A 15,423-nucleotide genomic window follows, 5' to 3' on the forward strand; every position below is an offset into this window, starting at 1 on the left:
GGTGAGTCTGTATTCTGAACCTTGTATGATCTAATTTGTCTCCTGACACAATCTTCGAAGCAATTAGAGATTTCTGGGATCTTATGCCACAGTTGGAACCTCCCACAGTGGAATATTAGAACTGGAAGATATCTTGGAGGCAACTGTCTAACATCCCAATTTTACAAATGAAGAAACTAGTGTTTAGTGAAATTAAATGGCTTGGCCAATGTCACAAACCTCAAAGAGGCAGAGCCAGATTTTCCTATTTTGTCTTCTGCTATAACTGAATTGACTCTCAGAAATGATGGCATCCCCATCCTGACCACCAATTCCTGGAATCTAATAGGGAACAATATAACACATAATAGTTCAAGTTGGGCTTGAGGTAGGTTGGAGAACGAATTGAACTTTAAATCCTTGAAGGTGGAATATTTTTGACCCTTTGAACTGTGTTATAGCTAAAACATTGGGTATTTTTGACAAAAGTCAAAAACATGATTTGAAAATAATCTTCCAATACACCATTATAACAAGTCTTCCCACTGCGCAACAAAATCAAATTAGCTGGTTTCGAAAAAATGAAACAACTCTAAGCACATGTCACATCTACTGTTGAGGTCTGGGTCATGCGTAATCACTGGGCTACGATTGCTACATTCTGCATTCTGAAAAATAATGAGGAATAGGCACAGGAATCAGATACAGATGTAAATAAGATATAAGTGGCAAGCTGGATACGAGAACATGGCTGGGACTTGAGCCTCTTGCCATATCCTCGCCCAATCTAGAGCTTCAGATAAATGCATGGGAACAGTTGCAACTACACAGCAAACCTTTGGCCAGGTGTAGAGATTTCTGGCCTGCCCATAGGGCTGGAAAACCCCGCCCTGACCAGTAGGAGTCAGAAGAAATCCTGCAACCTGTGCGCAGAGAATCCAACAGAACACATGAGGCTGGAATACGGGTTTGCCTAAGTGATGAGTGAGTGAGAGAAAAGGCAATGCTTCTTCCCTGATATCTGCAGGAGGCTGGTCATCCTTTTTAAGAACTGAACCCAGAAATGGCGAAGATGGTGAAAAACATTCTCCGTATGCCTGCTCCCCTGGATTACAGGCCGCTTGTGAGCAGGGAGCATTCATCAGTGCAAGAAATATGCACTGAATGTCTAACATGGTCCTAGTACTCTACCTGATGCCGGGTGTATAGAGGTGAGATTCAGATACAATCTGTGATCTTACTGGGAAGCAGTTTCACTAATAACCAATCCCAAGGGAGGACTTCCACCATGTGGGTGATAGCAAAGCTTATCACTGTGCCAACCACCGGGAATAGGAGTTGAACACTTGTCCCCACTGCACCTGGGCTGCAGTTTTGCCAATTGTCTGAGTCTGGTGAAGCAGAATACACTCATATGCAACAGGTTTTATATAAAGCAAATTTATTTGTTACTGCTGGGCAGGAAGGGGCAAAGACGCCCAGGATCCATTGTGAGCTGGTTTCTCAAGGCTCATGAAAGCTGGCTGGGACAGATGGAGGGGCCGTTTTATATATCTCAGGGGCTGGCCACATGACTCACAGGGAAAGCCTTGAGGACATTCTGCTCCTTGGGGAGACAGGAACAAATCTCATCTCCCCTAGCAGTTCCTCCCTATCTCAAGATGTTGCATTTCCTCTGAGGAAAACAAACAGGGCTTGGCTATTTCTGGGAGTTCTTCCCTATCTCAAGATACTGCATTCCTCGCACATTCTACAGTTATTCTAATGTTTTTTCTTTAGAGACAGGATCTCACTCTATCACCCAGGCTGCAGTGCAGTGGCATGATCAAGGCTCACTGTAGTCTCAAATTTCTGGGCTCAAATGATCCTCCCACCTCAGCTTTCTGAGAAGCTGGGACTATAGGTGCGCACAAACATGTCTGGCTTTTTTTTTTTTTTTTTTTTTGTAGAAACTGAGGTCCCACTATGTTTCCCAGGCTGGTCTCAAACTCCTGGCCTCAAGGGATCCTCCTACCTCGACCTCTCAAAGTGCTGGAATTATAGGCTTGAGCCACTGTGACCAGCCTGCAGTTATTCTTGAGAACTACAAATGAGAAAGGAAAGAGAAGTGAGTCAGTCCAAAGCTACTTGGAGAATTGTTCTGCACTCATGGAATATGGCTAAGAATATGTATTCCTCATAATTCCTTTCTCCATGTTACAATATCGTATGCAATGGTCAGCTCAGCCACTGCAATGAAACTACCTACCTGGCCTATCATCATTCTTTATTCATTGACAAACATACATTGTTTGACTGATATATGCTATGTACTGTGATGAAACTGAGCTTCATATTTTTTCTGAGAATTATGTTTCTCACTAAACAACAGCATGAGGAAGGCAGAAGGAAATAAAATGAGATTCATAAATAGAAAGCTGATTTGAATGAGTACTTTCAAAATAAAATGTTATTTATAAACACATGCGTGTACACAGACTAAGACCAATGAGAAAAGTGTCACGTTTCCTATATGCAGCTCACTGATTTTTAGTTACAATAACTGGTAAATGTTTCTTCTTGTTCTAACCAATCAATATTGTGATAACTTGTTATTTAAAGACTTTTTTAAAAAAATTTCACTTGTCATCATGATATTACACTGATTATTTACTAAGTAAAAAGTATCCTTCAAATTTCTGGAGATCTATACTTTTTTTTTTGAGACTGAGTCTCGTTCTGTCACCCAGGCAGGAGTGCAATGGCGCAATCTCGGCTCACTCCAACATCTGCCTCCCAGGTTCAAGTGATTCTCTGCTTCAGGCTCCCAAGTAGCTGGGATTACAGGCACCTGCCACCACGCCTGGCTAATTTTGTATTTTGGGTAGAGATGCAGTTTCACCATGTTGGCCAGGCTGGTCTTGAACTCCTGACCTCAGGCAATCTGCCCGCCTCAGCCTACCAAAGTGCTGGGATTACAGGCGTGAGCCACTGCACCCGGCCTATACTTTTATATATATAACAAAAATAGCAATGTATTACAAACATTAGTTCATACAGAGGTACAGTGAAAAGAGATTTCCAAAGATATGGTTTTACGTTGGTTTTGCTACTTACTAGTCACAACTTTAGACACATCATTCTAAACTCTGAGTCTCAGGGGATATAGGACAATATAATGAGTTCAAATTCAGGCCCTTGAAATATCTCACCTAAGGAGGAATGTCCAAGGAATAAATAGGAATTTCTAAGATCACAGTACATGTCTGCAATTGCTTGAGAGATATAGTTGCTGGGTTAACAAATAAAAGCGCAAGCAAGGATAGCCTCCTCTTACTTCCAGACCACATTCAAATTCTAGGTATTTGTATTAACTTGGCCTTTTATGCATAGCTTAAAAGTGTGTGTTCTAAGTGGTTCAAAGAATATAAAACATGATTCTTTCTTTTAACCAAATGAAGACCTACCCAGAGAAACAAGATGCCAACCTGTGCATGAAATAGCTGATAACACAAGGCTATGTGTAATCACTGAACAAGTGTTGCCAGCTGAATTTGAGTTATAAGGGAAAAATGATGGTCTCAGTGACTTCTAATCTCTAATCTCGCCACTTTCACAAGCTGTTAACTAGACTCTCTGAACTCCAGTTACGTCTTCTGTAAAATGTGTTTAAGTACATATACACCATAAGGAAGGTATCAGAACTGAAAGGAAGAATTCAGTAAAGTACTTAGAATCATGTTCCCAAGTAGTTAATGCTAAGTAAATGTCCATTTCTCTTCCATCCTTTCTCTGTACTCATTTGGCATAATAGGATAATAATATTTGTTCTGCCTACCTTGGAGAGCTACACTGAGAATAAAATGAGTTCATATTTGTGAAAACGTTGGATGTTATAAGGACTTCAACAAATGAGAGGTGTTATTATTGGTAATGGAATTCTTGAACTCATTATGCCAAGAGACTTTACCCAAAAATATAATTATACTCCCAGAGACATTACATAGTCACATAAATGACAGGAGCATAATGAACTGTCACCTAAACTGGGTTCCAGCTCATATTAGCCTTTATATCAGGAAGAACAAATGCCCCTCCACAACAACTTGGAGCTGGGAGTAAAGACTCATTGGTCTGGATTCAGGAGAGCACGAGAGTTCTAACACTTCCAGATTTTATGTGCTCAAACACAGGTGACAACATGTGTTAGAAGGTAGGATGAGCATAAGAAGCATGTGATTAACAGAGACTCTGTGTTGATGATATGTGGAGTACTGATTTTAGAGTAATTCTGTCTGCGTCCAAGTTCTGGTACCACCACATGCTATACATTTTTGGTCAAGGTACCTAGTTTCTCTAAACCTTAGAATCCTCATTTAGAGAGTGGGACTGATGATTATACTTGCTGCTGGAATATTTGAAGGATAACATGAACATCCGGCCCCTTATGGGTGTCCAGGGGATTTTAGCTATTATTGTTATTTCTAAATAAGCAGAAAATATAGTACAGTCTTTTGTGCATTTATAAGAGAGCTAAATCGGTAATTGCAACCGAAAGAACAGGGATGGTAGTACGTGCCTCCTGCCTCCCAGTGCCTTATGGAGGAGGTCAGTGTTTGAATAAAGAGCCCACAGACTTCCACAGGAAGACATAACCAACGTGACAGTAGAAGGAATACCCAGTGGACTGAAGCTAGACAAGAAAAACTGTGTAAGATTTAGGGAAGCCAATACTAGAACTTTAGTAGTGAGGAGAAAAAGGTGACATGGCAAAATGTAGCCTATATAAATACATGTTGGGACTCATATTTCTCTCTCAGATTATCTGCCCTGTTTATCCAAAGTAACTATCTTCCATCAAAATACATGAAATAAAACAGCAGCATAACACCTGAGTAGCTCTGTTCTTTCAACCCACTGAGACGAGATCTGCATATCGCCTGTTATTTGCATCACCTCCTTCACTTACCCTTTGCTAAAACATGTGAGAACATATTTTATTTACCTGTAAAACTTCAGTAGGCAGCTCAGGGCATTTTAAATGAAATCCGTCTGTGAAGAATTGAATCTCATGTCTTTTTCTTAAGGTATAAAATTAATAAAACAAACTATCTGTAAGAACATGTGATATATATATTCATGTAATATGGACTGCTTAGAGAAAATAGAAAAGGTTTTGTTTTGTAAACATCTATAAGACAGCTTGCTGTAGCAAAGTATTAAGATAAATGTCTGACTGGGCGCGGTGGCTCACGCCTGTAATCCCAGCACTTTGGAAGGTGGAGGCGGGTGGATCACCTGAGGTCAGCAGTTCGAGACCAGCCTGGCTGACATGGTGAAACCTTGTCTCTACTAAAAATACAAAAATTAGCTGGGCATTGTGGTGAGTGCCCCTGATCCCAGCTACTCGGGAGGTTGAGACAAGAGACTCCCTTGAACCTGGGAAGTAGAGGTTGCAGTGGGCCAAGATCACGCCATTACACTCCAGCTGGGGCAACAAGAGTGAGACTCTGTCTCCAAATAAATAAATAAATACATAAATACATAAATAAATAAAAATAAATAAATAAAAAAGATAAATGTCTAAAGGAGCAGGCAAATACTGCAGTGGATATTTGGGAAAGAGCTGACTTACTTTGGGGGTGGCAAATGGTGGTACTGGTTGTTGCTGGCAATTGAAATGAAAGCCATCCTAACGAGGTTTTGTCATCATGAACTGTATTTGTTTGTACTAAATTAGGCTCTCCACAGAAACAAACCAAATGATGACAACGAGTTGATTGATTTCCCTTTTAGATTTTGTAAGCTAGTTAAATATAGGTAGTTGCTGTAATTGCATATTTACTATTTCATTTTTGCAGCTTTTAGAGTGACAAAAATGCAGCCCCCTGTCATGAGTCTGAAATGCTAAACTGTCCTAAACATTGGCGATGCTGTGAGAGATGAGAGTAACCAACAAACACTTCCTACATTGTCACACGGGGCTAATTTGGACTGCTGCAAATTAGTGGTTTGTAGAATAGAAACCAGTGTGGTAAGAGTGAGATGTGTGAGACTGCCTAGTGACAGTCACACTCTGATGTGACGCTGTTTTATTAGCATCTCGTAAGATCTAAGGCAGTGTCGCCTTGCGTGTGGATCTGCAGTTATCCTTTAACTATGCAAGCTGGCCCAAGAGCAGGGCTGTGAGCAAGACCATGTTTTTGCATCGTATTTGTTCTGAAAATAAGGATTAGTAATGAGTGTTACAAATGGGACTTGTCAGAAGAGAACCAGAGAGACATTTTGCTAAATCAAAGAAGATCCATTCCTTCACAAAAGATAGACTCATATTCTGTAGTTAATGATTTTTTGCAAAATCTGATAAGTATCCTTCAGATATACAATTGATTTTAAAGGAGAGCCATTGATAGAGATATCTCTCTGCACCCAAACACAAAGTCCGTGATGAAATCTATACATGGGATCTCTACAACTTATTACCTAAAAATATTAGGAGACAGAAATACCGAGTGACTCTAAAATAAATTATACTTTGATATTCAATTTGTTCTATCTTTTCAAGCAGAATTAGTTTTGAGAAGTATTCTAGTTCATTTATTATTGGAAAAGACCTTACTAGCTTATTCAAGCAAGAAAATTACCCCAAAAGCTTACAAGATTTATAATGCTTGGGGAAGAAAAAAAAAAAGCAATTCAAAACCTAATGAGACATTTTAGGCCTCATTTACATCTCTAACCTGACCCATTTTCTGCAAAACGTTTTTGTTGGTAATTTACATACTAAAAGCTAGTTATTTATCCATCCCTAACCAAAAAGTTGATGAGATTACTAATACCACAGTGAAGTTAACATTACCCTGAAAGCTAAATACGAGACCATTTCTAGAAGGTTGACTATTGAGTCATTTATTTAGCTATAATCTCCATTACATCCTGGCAATGCACCCAAACTCTGAAAGAATGACATGAAAGCCCAAATATCTCATTTCCACAATCACTCTATGGGCAGGAATCCTTCCAGGAACACACTCGTTGGAAATGAAGCACATTAACGTGCTCTGTGTATGTACACACATGCATATAAACAAGAAAAAATAACGCAAGGAAACACATCATATAAAACAAGTTCAGATGTCATGTATTTTTGAATACTACAGAGCTTTGCATCTATTTGGAGGTGATAATTGTATTGATGTAGCGAAGCTGTTGTATAAAAAAAACCTTCCCAATGTTTTGAGAAAAAAGACTACAGTGAGGAATTGAAGTGTACAGTGGCACAGTGATATATTTTTCACTGTTTTAAGGAATATTTATATTTTTTCAGGATGAAAAATATATATCCATAAATATATATGTTAATATTATAAGTGCATCTATTGATATATTTATATTACCAATATATTTACATGTTTACTAAAATATATTTCTATTTTCTATTTTATATATTTACATTTTATGTTTTGTATATTTTTATTATATAACATATAATCACCACCTGTTGATAATTGTTTAATAACTTACTCTCAAAAAGCACTGAATTTATAGTAATTTAACGAATGTCCTTCATAATGTAAGTGTCTGTCTACAGTTTAGTTGAACATTATTTGGGCACATGGTGAGAATTATACTCCAAGACCTTCAAGACTGTCTTGGAGGTGAAATTTCCCTGCCTCTTGGTATAAACCCCCTCCCTCACTGCCCTACATCAAATCCCAACAAAATTCAGAGATTGAGAAGTGCATGGGACATCTCTGGGGCTCCTTGTTTAACCAGACTGCATTGTGGGTCCCTTTGTTAAATTCTAGTCTTTGGGGGCAGTGTGCAATCTGATTTTAGTTTGTTCAGCATCTCCTGCACAGCTTCCTCCCCAGATGAGCCAGGTGTTTCATTCTGATCAGGGCCAGTCTGGTATCCAAAAAGGTCCAAAGCTCAACCCACGCCGGTGGCCCTGGAAAGCCCAGAATGTGAACAAATGTGGCTCTATTCCTTTCCTATGTACTCATAGTTTACTCGATAATGAGTTTCACATTGTGTTTGTTTTCAGAAGCCCTCTTTGCTGTTGTATTCTTCCTATGAGTAGAGGATTTACAAGGGGATACAGATTGATTATAAGCAGAGAAAACACTCCTTGGTAAATGTAATTACTAAAAACTCATCTGCAAAGTAAACTGCCATTTGCCAAAACCTATTATCTCATGACATGTTATGAATTGTGGTTTTAGTCCCTATTCTGAGGCTGTCAGATACTGTGGGCACTGCAGCCGTGGTCTTCAAGGCTGTGGCCATCACGGTGATGGCTACCATGGCTTTTGCTGGCTCACAGGGAAAACCACATGAACAATTCTACTTCTCAATTCTTTTGAGTAGTAAAAAACTTAGGTTGTGTTGGCTCCACCCACTGTACACCTGTCTCCCAAAGAATATGCTGCAATTGTCTGTTCAGTTTTCCTCTTAGACATTTGGAATATCTTTGGAGACTGTCTCTTGTGCTGGAATCTATTGACAAGACTCAAAGAGTACTATAGTTTCTGTGAATATATTTTGCTTCATGCAAAGTTTTCCAGGTACATACTGATGGTGAATGATATACTCCATCTCCAGCTTGCTTATTACCTACTAACATTGTGTGATACAGCAAAACATTTCATATGTTTTCTGGGTATTCTCTTGCTTAATCTGTGAAGATAGTATCATTTCAACACCACAGTCTTATACTCTCATGTCAAAAACATTTCATGATGATCTTCAACAATTATGTCCCTCTTAATATATCCCAGAAATTAAATATATTTTAAAATTCCACATCTCCCAATGCCTTTTCAATTATTTATGCTAGAAATGTTGGGTGAATAGTTACCACGTAGTAAGTAAATTAAACAACCATGATTCCTGCCCTCATGGAGTGTAGAGTCCAGGAGAAGAAGCCAAACCAACAAAATAACCATAATATAATGGCAGATTGAATTAAATATAAGGAACGGAACAGACTATTGTAATATTCAGTACTGGAAGGAGAGTTAGTATTTAGATAGGGTGTTTAAGAAGACTAGTTGAGCTGGTGGCATTCAAATCAGGGCTGAAAGCTAAAAAGGAGTCAGCTGAAAGGTAAAAAGGTAAAAGGAGAAGTCTCATGTACTTCTCAATCTCTGGATTTTCTTGGGATTTGATATATGGCAGTGAGGGAGGGGGTTTATACTAAGAGGCAGGGGGTTTATACTAAGAGGCAGGGAAATTTCACCTCTAAGACAGTCCTGAAGGTCTTGGAATATAATTTTCACTATGCGCCCAAATAATGTTCAACTGCCTCCTTTTATGTGTAATTATATATAATTTATGTATTATAATTATATAAAATTATAATAAAATATAATTTTATAATTTATTATAAATCATATAATTTTATAATAAAACTAATAGGAAGAGCATTCCAGGCAGAGGATGTCAGTAGAAAGAGCCCAATGCAGCAGAGTGCAGCATGCTCCAGGAATTGGAAACGGCCGCTCTTCCACGTGTGATGGTGTACATGAGGGTGGTGTGCACAAGATGAGGTTGGAGAGGTAGATAGGGATCAAGAATCCTGACTGTAGTGCCAGAGTGAGCCATCATCAGCATTCCCCTGAATTCAATTTGCATTACCAACATGGCCACTACTCCCTCCCTTCCCCACATCCTGGATGGCACCTGACCCTCAATAAGCTTATGGCATATAGGAAAACAACAAAGAACAAATGTTTTCTCAAGAGAAAGAGAAAGGAAGAATCTGGCCTAAAATCACCCAGGAATTTTTCATAAATTCACAATCAAACAAGTAATTTCTCCTTCCCTGTGGCAGAAGAAATGAGGGAGCAGAAGTTGCCTGGACTATTTTACGAATGGAGTAGCCTTACAGTGGAGAGGAACACCAGGAGTGAGGAAGGGACTTCTCCCAGCAGTTGTGCCCTCTCCCACACTCTCTGGAAGTAATAATATAATCTGTCCTTTCAGAAAGAAAAATCCTTACGTATTTAAAATTTTTTGTTTCTACCAGAATCCATAATGTGTGTTATGACAAAGTGAACAAGCTAGATATGCCCAAATACATTATCACACGACTTGAATGCTGTAACTTGAATATCCTAGCAAAATTAAATCCAATGCCAGCAAGATGAGAACCAAGGTGTTGATGGATCTGCTACCTAACTATAGCCAACCACAAGTTTTCAGTGTTTTTTCTGTATCTTGATGGATATTGTATACCCACACGTGCATGGTTATATCAAATCTAGTCATTTTTTTCTCTTTTCCATAAAAATACTTTAAAACTCAAATAATTATAAATGTGTAAATAGAAGGATTACTGATAAAATGCAATTTATGTGAATTACCCAGTGTAATTGCTAGGGATTTGTTGGCTCCTGTGTCAAAAATGCCCTTCTCTCTCCAGGTGAAGAGCTGCTTCCTCGGAAGAGCACCCTAAGGCTGGGTGGCCACCATCCTTTGCTTTGGCAGAGCGAGCCAGAAGGCCTAGGCACAACCCACTGTGTTTGCTGACAGCCAGCCTACCCTGGAGTTCCGGAGCAGCCTCCTAGGAAGACTGGGGAGCGGTGAGTACACGTGTGAGGCCAGCAGCTTTGATAGCTCTGTCTTCTGGAAGAAATTATTTTCTGATATTCTAGCCATTCCTGTCATTCTTTCAGACACACTTCTAAAAGACTGTCAAACAACTATTTTCTCTCTTTATACTTTTTCTGCACCCTGCCTATAGCCATAGTACTTCTGTAAATCAATTACATCTTGCTACCTCTGTCTTTGTGCATGTAAGTGTGCAGTGCTACAAATGGAAACTCGCAAGCAGAGAGAGACAGTGAAAGAGAGAGAGAGAGAAGGTGATTCTGTATGTCTTCAACCTTACCATCGTATTTCTTTTAACGTCAGCTAAAAATAGCTGTTATCAAGTGTCCAGCTGACAGGAGTCTTTGAAATCCAGTAATTATTAATAGGAATTTTATACAGAAGAGGTAGAAAATGTAAAATAGCTTTGGTTCATAAAACAGGAAAGATAAATGTCACCAGGAAAAAAATCTATAACAAGTGTGTAGTGAACTATGTGAAGGAAAATCTGTTGTATGCTAGTGAGATTGTTAAGTGGAAATCAAGGATATTGGCTGTGTTGATGAGCAAATTCTATTCATCTGCATAAAAGCAGTTTATTTCAGAAGATTGGATATGTAGGTCTGATTTTTATTGTTATACTATTGTTGGTCGTAGTGATTATGAATATATTACAAAGTTTTATAAAGACTGCTGCTTCACATTTTTTTTTACTGTGGGCATTTAAAGTTTTTTTTTACTTGGAATTTTAAGTTTTTCTAAACATTATAATTTTATTAGACACTTTATAAACAAGAATTATAAAAAGTAGAAGAGCATAAAATTTTACTATTTTCTGCACTATATATCGTCTGAGTGTTCAACTATTTTAAGGTCTCTGACTAAATACCAGCATATGATACCGGCAAAGATTGAAAGCAGAAATTCTATAGAACGTCTAAATGTCACAGGTGTTATTGGAATGGAAATGAACTTTTTAATACATTTTATAGGTATTACATATAGCTAGAATTTTACAGCATATTTTTACACTTTATTTTTTGATTTTGTCACCTATCACCTTTTCCAAATTACTAAAAACTAAAAATACCATTATGAAATTAAGAGCATGAGTGATTTGGCAAATCAAGACGGTGCAGTTTTTCTCCTGCCGTGAAGGTCTACGATATATATCATTTTTCAATATTGCTGGTGGGTTGAGCCGACCTAACTACACACTGTGATCCTGAGATGTGGCTCCAGTCTGTCAACTTGGAATACATTTAATTTGGAGTTACTTCTTGGGCAGTCTAATTATTTCAAAAAGGAAGGGGGAGAAAAGTGAGTAATAAGAGTATTATAGGAAACTATATTTTAACAAAAGTTGTAGTTGAAAGTCAGAAGGAAACATATAGTCAGGGCCGGGTGTGGTGACTCACACCTGTAATCCCAACATTTTCGGAGGCCGAGGCAGGTGGGTCACCTGAGATCAGGAGTTCGAGACCAGCCTGGCCAACGTAGTGAAACCCCATCTCTACTAAAAATACAAAAAAAATTTACCCAGGCATGGTGGTGGGTGCCTGTAATCCCAGCTATTCAGGAGGCTGAGGCAGGAGAATTGCTTGAACCCAGAAGGCAGAGGTTGCAATGAGCCGAGATAGTGCCATTGCACTCCAGCCTGGGCACGACAGAGTGAGACTCCATCTCAAAAAATAAATAAATAAATAAATAAATAAATAAATAACAACACATAATTAATAAAGGAGTTAATTTTGTTTGGTATTTGGACCCCCAAATCAGTCTTCATATTCTTTCATTGACAACATTCATTAAGTTCTGCAGAAATTAAATAGAATTAAGAAATAAATTCCTTTCAGAGCAAAATTATACGGTACATTCTTAGTTAAATGCTTATGTCATTCTGCATATTTTTAAGTAAATTATCACTAAACTACTATGTAATATGTAGGAGAAATGATGCATTTAAATGTTAGCTTTATTTCCTTAGAAAATATTACATTAACAGGTTAAAGAGTAGCATCCCTTAGCACAGAAAAAACTTAAGCCCTTGAAAGTTATGAATATCCAAATTAAGTTCAGGCGTATACCTGTGTTTTGTCTGATGATGTCGCCACAGCAACATTTATAATCAAATGTGTCATTTTAATAAATAACTATAATTAATGATACAATGGGTTATATTCTTTATGATAACGTTTTTGGAGTAACATCTGAGTATTTGCTCCATATTACTGGGGTAAGTAATAAGGTCAATATTACATACATGAGTAATATTCATTCCAAACACTTTCGGTGTAGTTTTGCAGAAATAAAACAACTTGTGAAGGAACACAACCATTTTCTTCCTAGGGACAGAAGGATTTTTAAACGAAAAAGAGCATCTGCTCCTTTTCTGCCTAACAATTTTATTGTCTTCTGGATCGAGGTAATTTGCTATGAAACAAGGAGAAGTGTGTGGCCGTTTGGTATCGTTTTACTTATCTGAGTGTTTGTGCATCCAATTCAGAATGTGACCTGACTTGTTCAGATGACACCAGTTTCTCATACTCTTATGTCATCATTTAAATTTCATTTCATGTTTTGACAGCTTTCCTCAGTAGAAGGCATAGAACACATCAGACTGCACCTCTTGAATCTTCATTCTTTAAACCTACATGCACAATTCTAGAACTGATGTTTTCATAACATGTGGTGTCACTGAGGAGAATGAAAATCTCACTTTGAATACGCTACTGTAATAATTTTCACTTGTAAGCTATAATTGATCTGAATGATGGCAACAAAACACTTAAGAAAAGTAATTTTAGTCCTCAGTTAATGAAGTTTAATGTAAGCAGCATTCTTTCAGGTTACACATATTTATGTGCCAGGGATCGTGTTTCCAGGTGTTGGGGGTCATGGAGCTTCTTGCATCTACACTGCACTATCATCACAATTTGTTTTGAGTGATGAAAAAACTAAAGTCCAACATTTTACCTGAGTTTACAAGTAACAGGCAAATCAACCATCATTATAGAGGGTAAGGGTGGGGGTTACATAGAGGATGTAATATTTGAGCAGACTTAAAGCTTGAATTAGCAACGTAAGGAGGAGTGGGTATTTTAAGCAGTGGAAAGAACATGGACAAAGTTCCTGAGCTGAGGAACTGCCTGGCATTCTCATGGAACTGAAAGGAACCCAGATGTCTAGAGCACAGACTGCAAGCAGAGAAAAAAACAGGAAGAGAACATACTGGTGCAGTGCATGAAGGACAGGTCACACAGGGCCTTGCAGACACCATTAAAGAAATTTGATCTTTCCTCCAAGTGCAGTGAGAAACCATTAGGGGAGTCTAGGTAGGAGAGTGATGAGGTCAGATTTCTATTAAAAATCATCACACTGGTTGATGCATGGAGAATAGAACAGATGTAGAAAGGAAAGGATAGGAAAGACCAATCTGGAAGATTTTACACCAGTTGAAGAAGAAGAAAAGAGTGAAAGTGTAGGGGTCTGAGGAGGAACTGGAGACAAGTGCATGGGTGCCAGCTGGATCAGAAGGAGAATGGACTGGGTGGGTTAAAGATGAGAAAGAGAAGGGCCAACAATGACTCTCATATTTTTGGATGGAGAAAACATGGTAATGTCCCTGTTTTTATGTTCAGTTTGAAGTGGATGCGAAATACCTAAGATGCATAGATCCTGAAAAAAGTTCTGTTTGTAGTTTTGGAACTCAGAAATCTGGGCCAAAGATCTAAATTTATAGACATTGACTTTTAGATGGCAATTGAAGCCAGAATAGTGAATGAGATTGCTCAAAGAGAGAACATAGGGAGATTTTTTTTAAGATCTTGAACAGAAGGCAACCTGAGGGACTTGAAGGAGCACCTTGGAGAGGAGAATGAGAAGAAACAGCCAGGGAAAGTGGGAGGAAAATCTGGAGAGTCGGCAATATGGAAGCCAAGGGAAGAAGAGGGCATTTCAATATGGTGCTAAAAGCACGGTGAGATGAAGATTATGAAGTATCCCTTGAATTAAACAACAGTAACATCATTGGTAGCCATTGCAACAGAGTTTTGATAGAGGAGTGGGCAAAATCCATATTGAAGATGGTTGTTCTATGGATGATAAAGAATAGAACTGACAAACACATACAACTGTTTCCAAAGTTGGCTGTGAAATTGAAGAGATAAATAGGAATGTATATGGGAAATTGTGAAGTAAAAGGCAATTTTTAAAAACGTGATATGTTTTGGCTGTGTCCCCACCCAAATTTCATCTTGAATTGTAGTTCCCATAATCCCCATGTGTTGTGAAAGTGAGCTGGTGGGAGGTAATGGAATCATGGGGGAAGTTACCCTCATGCTGCTGTTCTCATGATAGTGAGTGAGTTCTCAGGAGATGTGTAAGGGGCTTTTCTCCCTTTTGCTTGGTACTTCTTGCTGCCACCATATGAAGAAGGACATGTTTGCTTCCCCTTCCACCATGATTGTAAGTTTCCTGAGGCCTCCCCAGCCAGGCTGAACTGTGCATCAATTAAACATCTTTCCTCTATAAATTACCCAGTCTCGGGTATGTCTTTATTAGCAGCATCAGAACAGACTAATACAAAATGGTAGTTTAAAATTTCTGAGAAAATGCTGAGATGAGATCCAGCAATTTTGTGCAGAGCATAGTCCTAAAAAGGAAAAGGGCTAACACTTTCATTTAACAGAAAAGAAAAGAGGAAAGCATAGATACTAATGCCAAAAGACTTCATTGGTTTGGTGGCAGGATATCGAAGTATTTGTATGAAGGAAGATAGTCTTGAGAGCAATGGGAAAATATGAAGTCTAAGCTTGAGCTAAGTAAAGAATGTTTGAAATAATCATGGCATTCAATGAAAAGGAGAAACTA

At 38.4% G+C, this 15,423-nt stretch overlaps 1 long non-coding RNA gene across 1 annotated transcript in view; it reads left to right on the top strand.

The window, feature by feature from the left end:
* The window catches only part of LOC134739489 (uncharacterized), a 663,655-nt gene that overhangs the window by 222,748 nt on the left and 425,484 nt on the right, over window positions 1-15,423 (top strand). Inside the window, exon 2 of the long non-coding RNA XR_010126183.1 lies at window positions 10,385-10,544. This is a non-coding gene — a long non-coding RNA (uncharacterized LOC134739489). The remainder of the gene's footprint in view (window positions 1-10,384; window positions 10,545-15,423) is intronic.

Source organism: Pongo pygmaeus, chromosome 3 (assembly GCF_028885625.2).
Source record: "Pongo pygmaeus isolate AG05252 chromosome 3, NHGRI_mPonPyg2-v2.0_pri, whole genome shotgun sequence".
In the NCBI taxonomy this organism is placed as follows: Eukaryota; Metazoa; Chordata; class Mammalia; order Primates; family Hominidae; genus Pongo; species Pongo pygmaeus.